Source organism: Triticum aestivum, chromosome 7A, assembly GCF_018294505.1.
Source record: "Triticum aestivum cultivar Chinese Spring chromosome 7A, IWGSC CS RefSeq v2.1, whole genome shotgun sequence".
In the NCBI taxonomy this organism is placed as follows: Eukaryota; Viridiplantae; Streptophyta; class Magnoliopsida; order Poales; family Poaceae; genus Triticum; species Triticum aestivum.
This window is the reverse complement of record NC_057812.1, coordinates 41928736-41935635: the sequence shown is the minus strand read 5'-3', so window position 1 is coordinate 41935635 and position 6900 is coordinate 41928736. Positions and strand designations below refer to the sequence as shown.

The 6900-nt window shown below is 41.8% G+C and overlaps 1 long non-coding RNA gene across 8 annotated transcripts; it reads right to left on the bottom strand.

Annotated features, from left to right (window-relative positions):
- Positions 1-661: 661 nt before the first annotated feature.
- LOC123151777 (uncharacterized) lies at positions 662-5567 on the bottom strand. 8 transcript variants are annotated; one of them, XR_006475828.1, is made up of 10 exons: positions 5222-5567; positions 5003-5058; positions 4819-4896; positions 4488-4566; positions 3768-4027; positions 3258-3552; positions 2577-3099; positions 1821-1910; positions 1501-1531; positions 662-1093 (listed from the first exon to the last, which is right to left on the bottom strand). It is a non-coding gene; the product is annotated as an uncharacterized lncRNA (long non-coding RNA). The 8 variants fall into 8 exon arrangements; XR_006475829.1 differs by having other exon boundaries at positions 2577-2977; XR_006475830.1 differs by having other exon boundaries at positions 3258-3402.
- Between the last annotated feature and the right edge of the window lie 1333 nt (positions 5568-6900).

The following is a 6900-nucleotide window of genomic DNA, read 5'->3' as shown; positions in this document are numbered from 1 at the left end:
TATTATATCATTTTTGAAAGAAATTGCATATTAGTTTCAACTGGATGGATTCTAGCTAAGTGATCAAGTATATGCCATATCCATGTTACCTCGATCGCTTAAGTAGGTGATCAAGTATATATAATATTGATATGACATATACTTGATGACTTAGCTAAGATCCACACATCCAGTCAAACTAATCACCTAATGATTTAACAACTCATTATAATGTAAAACAATCACTAAATTTAATTGAAAACACAAAATTAAAGTAAAAATAAAAAATAAAACCAAAACACACCCAAACATTTAGTACCGGTTGGTGTTACCAACCGGTACTAATGTCCTACGCACCCACGGAGCTGGCTCGTGCCACGTGGTTGCCCTTCAGCACCGATTCGTGCTGAACCGGTACTAAAAGGGGGGCTTTAGTGCCTACAATTTTGTGCCGGTTACCGAACCGACACTAAAGCGCCTTACGAACCGGTGCTATTGCCCGGTTCTGCACTAGTGTACACTTGTCTGCGGCGACTCCAAGATTGTCTGCTCCACAGTAGGTGGTGCCTCAACGGCTTTCTGGCTCTGTTCCCACTTTGATCAGCCTGTGACAACAACTATTTGCACAACCAGTACAGCATCAAAAGGCCACAATAGGTAGTTGCTTTGGCCAAACAGGAGGTGAAAGGAAATGCAGAGCATCTCTTTTGCATGGCACAAGACATTCAGGTTGTCTTTAAGTACAATAATTCAATTCTTATCTGATTTTTGCTAATACAAGGAACAGTCTGAATGTTGTTTATAAAATCAACGATCCTGACTAATTAAGCTAGAAGAAAATGTGCCCAAAGGAAATACTTGCAGCCACTAGAAACAACAATGCTTGCATCATCAAAATATCGAAATTCACTAAGCATAGCAGGAAGGTCCGATTATTAAGGAGAAGCGAAGAGAAGCTCAAAAGAAACCCTCACTGCTAGCGTCGTTAACACACAAGTTCCCCATAGCTTTTCCACTGCTCTCCCCAGAATTCCCGTGCAATCGAAATCAATCACCAATCACCATGCCATAAATCAACAGAGTTAAGTCTTGGAGCATACAGAGGTGTCCACACCTGCATCATATAGAAAAGGAAGAAGGAGGGGTCAGGTTGGGGAGGATCTCGTCGAGCGCAGCCATTACATAATCCATAATTATAACTAAGTAAAAAAATGCCTTCTGCTCGACGGCTTCATCTATTAATGAGAGTTGTTCAATCACTATAGACACATTTAACATGCAGATACTGATAAAATAGCAATTAACTTCGATGATCTAATTCAAGCATTCCTCTAGTGCAGAAGGTTCATGGCAAACAAATGGAAATTATTTTTATCAATATTATGTTTTCAACCTTCGCAACAAAATATACCGCAGAAGATAGCAGAAAACGTGGAATATATTCAGGATCCACCTGAACAGAAAAAGAAAAGGTACAATAATAAGAAAATCAAGCATACTGCATTTTTTGTCTGTACTTACAAAATCGTGTCCCACCTCCCATCCATCGATCCTGCACAAAAGTAGGTTATGGTCATATAGACGATGATAAGCAGTAAGTAACCTGATCACTGAAAAAACAACCTGATCTGTCTAATATAGAATAGTGCAACATAAAGTGCCTAATAAAGCACAAAAACATGATGCAAGCAAAAACTGCAGAATCAAATTTATAGCAGTCTATAAAGGTAAGGGCATAGTTTTTTATATCATAAGCATCCTATGAAATTCAGAAAACTAAGTAACTTTTAGATCAATAGGGTGTGATGCAAGAAGTAATGTTAATTAACATGCAGACTCACTTCAAAATCATCGAGATGCTTTGTAGCATCAATGGAGATGTTTGCCACTGTTGTATTTGAAGCTTTCCTCAACCACTTAAGTATTCGACTCTTAGTTGATCATGGATAAGAAGTTCAGGGAAAAAGATACCATCATGAATATTTAGTAACTTGACTTCAATAAATCATGCATTTGTCGTTAATTAATCCAATTAATGCATACAATAGACAGGTCGGTGAACAGTTGATTGCTGAAAGATGTATATTGCATATATCTCCAAATCAATTAAATTAGCACAACTAAAAATTAGATTAAATCATATGCATGAAAATGCTCATAGATTAATTTCTCTAGCTCAATTGTTGAGATAATAGCTCTGCTCTCTTAGTGTTCACGTTATGTCGGTGAACAGTTGATTGCTGAAAGATGTATTGCATATATCTCCAAATCAGAAATATAAATAGTACTGTTACTAAATTAGCATAACTAAAAATTAGATTAAATAATATGCATGAAAATGCTCATCGATTAATTTCTCTAGCTTGTATTGTCGAGATAATAGCTGTGCTCTCTTTAGTGTTGATGTTTCTTCATGATACACGAGATGAACCTTCATCTAAAGAAACTGAGTTGAGATCTCTTTTTATTTGGTCTGGCATCCATACACTAACAACCATGAACTGGAAGGTAAATAGAAGCAACAACAATAAAAAAAGAGTGGTTTTTCCTCATGTTGGATCCATAACAGGGAGGAGAGATTGAGAGACAAGTTGTACCTTAGGCGTGCATGCGACCAAGAGCACGCACAAACAGATCGATGAAGAACCCAAGGCTCACAAGACGCCTCTACTTCTCCTGCAGCATGTGTCCATTTCAACATCGATCTTCTTCACACTGTCGAAGACGAGGAGGAGAGAGAGCCAGCCTCAGCACCCTTCACCAATCCGGCTCGACCTTGTTCTCCTCCACATCCTCGTTGGCAGTGCCTTTCCCTCACTACTGGGACTGATTACATTAGGGTCAGGGACTGCAAGTAAACTCGCATGCCGAAATTCACTGCCCTCGTACATATTCAAACTTGGTCTTCAAGCAGTTTCACCCGTAGGTGGCCAGAGATTTGCATCAATGTCACATGTTCAACAATCTCTCCAGTGACTAAAATATTCTTATCCACGGGCTAGAATCAACAAAGTATATCCAATGAATAGTTCTGAAGCCATATACTAAAATCTAAAATATGAAGACATGTTCCAGAAAACAAATTTAGTTTGCAAGAAAATACATTCCTCTAACAGAGACCTGAAAAATACAAACATTTTCAGTTTGCAAACGCATACCAACAAACAGGTAGAGGCCAGCAACAAACAAGAACATAGCACACTTGCAAATTAACTGAGGCTTCACTACCTTAAACCGAAAAAGAAAATAAAGATATCACAGGAGAAGTTTGGATGTACCCAATTCATCATAGCATCCCCCATCGACCCGTCTCCGGACGATGACCGTTGACTCCGACAGCTCCGATATCTCGGACACCTACATGAGCGGCCCGTTGGCACCGGATATCCTCCACCCAACGTCCTTGTGGGGGCTCAGGCACAGCTGCAAGCCCCATGGTCCTTCGTCAGAGGACGAGAGCGGCAACCAAGGAGGAGGGGACTATGCGGGGCTAGAGCACGGTGAAATGAACCAATCGTAAATGGAGCCGAATAACTATTCCTAAGCCAACGTCACAAGAGAGTATCCTGAACCCTGCAAGCCAAATTGTTTTCCTCACTTCTGAACCCACACTGTCTTGAACAATGTTCCCCATCACCAATGCAGATGTATCAAACAGATCGTCCAAATTGTAAACATCAACAAATTCAGTTTTTTGTTGCACCCCACCGACTATACGGCCTTAATACCGACGGAGTTGCATAAAGAAAGAAACGCAGAGACATGAAAGCAATTTGCAGTCTCAGTACCTCTCGCCTTTGAGGTTGTCGTCGATGCCTCCGTCATCCCCAAGATCCTCCTTCGGCGTTCTGCTCGCTTAAGCTCACACCATAGTACACAGAGGAAACACAACATTAAGCAGTTAGCAGTCCATAACTACCATATACACATCTAATCCGATCCGACGGCTCAAGAAAGATTCAAAATCCACTCACCGTGTCGTGATTGTCGTGGTCAACCAGGAGTCCAGGAAGGCTTCCCCGAGCTGGCTTTGGCACATGAGCGAATCCTGAACTAGACAAACACCATAAGAATCAGATCATCACCATGCCAATCAGAAAACGAGAGGTCTAGGGAAGATCAAAGAAACACCACAACAACCTAATCGACTATATCTCTTCTTTAATAATTTCTTTTCTTCTTTGTAAATCTAATTTTTCAACATGGCAGAAGGATTTATCCCTATCCAATCTTGCAGATCTAAATTTTCTATGTGCCATATATGTTAATACCCCCAGCCTAAAATCCGAGAAGTGCAAAAACAAAAAAACTGAGAAAGTTCCCCTGGTTATTATATGTTTTCGTCAAACTGGCAAAATCATCTGTAGGCAGTACAAGTTTTATGCCGCCTACAAGAACTGAACTTCCACGGCCACCTCACAAATGTAGGAAGAAGTTAGGCAAGCAACAATATATTGAGGATGAAAAATATGCTTATCGATACATGAGTAGAGAAACCAATCATATACCTTCATATTTAACGACGCAATTATCCTAGAAAAGATCTTAAGCATGGAGAGCTCTTCAACTGAATGAAAAACAATAAGTCTGCATATCAATCAACAACATAAGAGACAGTTTGTTAGCAAATCCAGCAGTAAACAAAAAACACACTGCTAATTCTTAATATCATAAACCTGTAAGATTTGTACACACAAAGCAATGTCAGTAATTCTTACGCCAAATCAGTATACCATCAACATAGTACAACACCGACTAAAGAAAATCATTTCAACATGAATCAAACGATCCATAGAGAACTAACTAAGGGATAATTAACGTGTAAATGCAGGCACATACCTCTACTTATAGAAGTATCTCTTACAGTATTCTCTTCCACAGCTTGATTACAGATCTAAGCTTCTATGTAGCATGCACCTGAGAGCCAGACATGGCAATGATGAGCATTGATATATTAAGAAATATATTCGTTCAAGTCAGAGGCAGAAAAAAGAGAACACTCATTCAGTTACAATTTTCTAACCTTTAAATTCTCACTCCTCTTCCACGAAAAAGATGCTACCTGAATAATATTATTCCCTGTCATAAGAATGATATTATTTAGTGTCCAAGAAATGTCAGGTTGCTGGATTAGTTCAAGGGACAATTTAGACAGCCAAAATAACAATAACACGCACGAATCAGACTCCTCTCTGTTTTTGCGTGGCTGTAGAGAAGGTTGTGCAGGACGGTGTGATCTCACCTGACAGGACTTGCCTCTGTTGCCGTGCGCGAAGAAGAGGGGTGCGGAAGGAGGCGGCTGCGTGTGACGAAGATGGTGCGAGGATGGAGGCGGCAGCGCTCGAACCACCATCGATGCTCCTCTCCTTCCTTCTCTCTCTCCCTCATCTTCTCTCACTTCTGCAGGGACCGGTCCATGGCGCTGCACTAAATCGAGCGCCCCCGCCGTAGCTGCAGGTCGCCGTCGCTGCCGGAGACGCCCACCACGGTGCCCGCACGCCTCTGATCCGGCGGGATCCCCTACTCCTCCACCTCCATCGAGAAGACCAGGCGGTGACTGACGAGTTTGCTTCTGTTGCGTGGTAGAGCAGATTTGCTTCGTATTTACTCGGGGGAGGTGTTATCGCGGGACGGTTTTACCTCGACACAGTAAAAGGGAGACGACCACAGGTCAGCGAACCGCAGCCCCGCGCACGTACGCAAGCCCCGTAATCGACGCCCACAACGCCAGGACGAGACAGAGGAAGGTCCCACCCGCACCCAATGAAATCGCCCACCCGGTACGCGCAGAATCAACCACCAGCCTCCAGTTGTCCGCGCAGCACACGGCGTGATTGGGCAGCCGACTCACTCTCGATTTACCCCGCAAATATCTCTCGCTCTCGGTTTACCTGGACAGTACCATGCCGACGTGGCTATCGCAAGAAAACGAGTTTGATGCACACCTTATTGTTTTGAATTGCCTCATCGATTATGGTAAGCACACCGGACATGCATCCGTTTTAAAGCGAAATCGGCAAGCCCGACTATTATAAACTCAAGTTGAAACACTGACCACTATAATTCAGAAAAAGAAAAAAATTGATCATCGTTTTCTTAAATACCTTCCATTTATATTTGTAACTAGTAGAACGCCCGTGCGTTGCCACGGGCTCTTCAAAATTTATATCAGTATCTTTTATTTATCATCCTCTCATCTTGGGTGAATCTTGGGTGCTCTAATTAGCAGCGCAGCAATTAAGTATTAGGAAATTTCACCAAACCAACAATAACAAAGAATATGACATTTATCCTACTAATAAAGGGAGGTCATATTTTTTGTTCGGCATGCACTTCTGCGGAAAAGCCCCTATCCATTTTAGAATCAACCTGGCACGTGAAAAAATACATCCCTAAGGGTGTGTTTGGTTCACAGGAAATATGTAGGACTTTTAAAGGAACTGTCGTCCATAGGAAATTTTGCCTTGGTGGTGTTCGGTTCACAGGAAGCATGAAGAATACTTCAAATGAAACAAGGCCTTCTCGTATTAATTTTGCTTGAAAGATAGAATCCAGTCGGATCTCATGTTTTGACGAAAGCCCGAGGCGAGCCGGTGACCAGTTCAATAAAAAACTTCATGCATGCATTGTACTCCACTCAGAAAGACATAAAATATTATGGTCATGTACTGCTTCATAGGCGTATCTTCCTGCAACACGAACAGTCTAATTTTTTTGGTTCCCGTGTTTCTAGACTCCATGGCAATCTGGTAGCCATCAGGCATATCCCTACAAAGTTTTTCTTTCCTTAGTTCTCTCTCCCTGCAAACCGAATGGAGCCTAAAGTGGGAACCATCCGGGGCCAACAAGAACTCAAACTCCTATCCAATCTCGACTTCATGCTCTTCCACCTCCATTGATAAAGACGGGTCATCAAGGCTT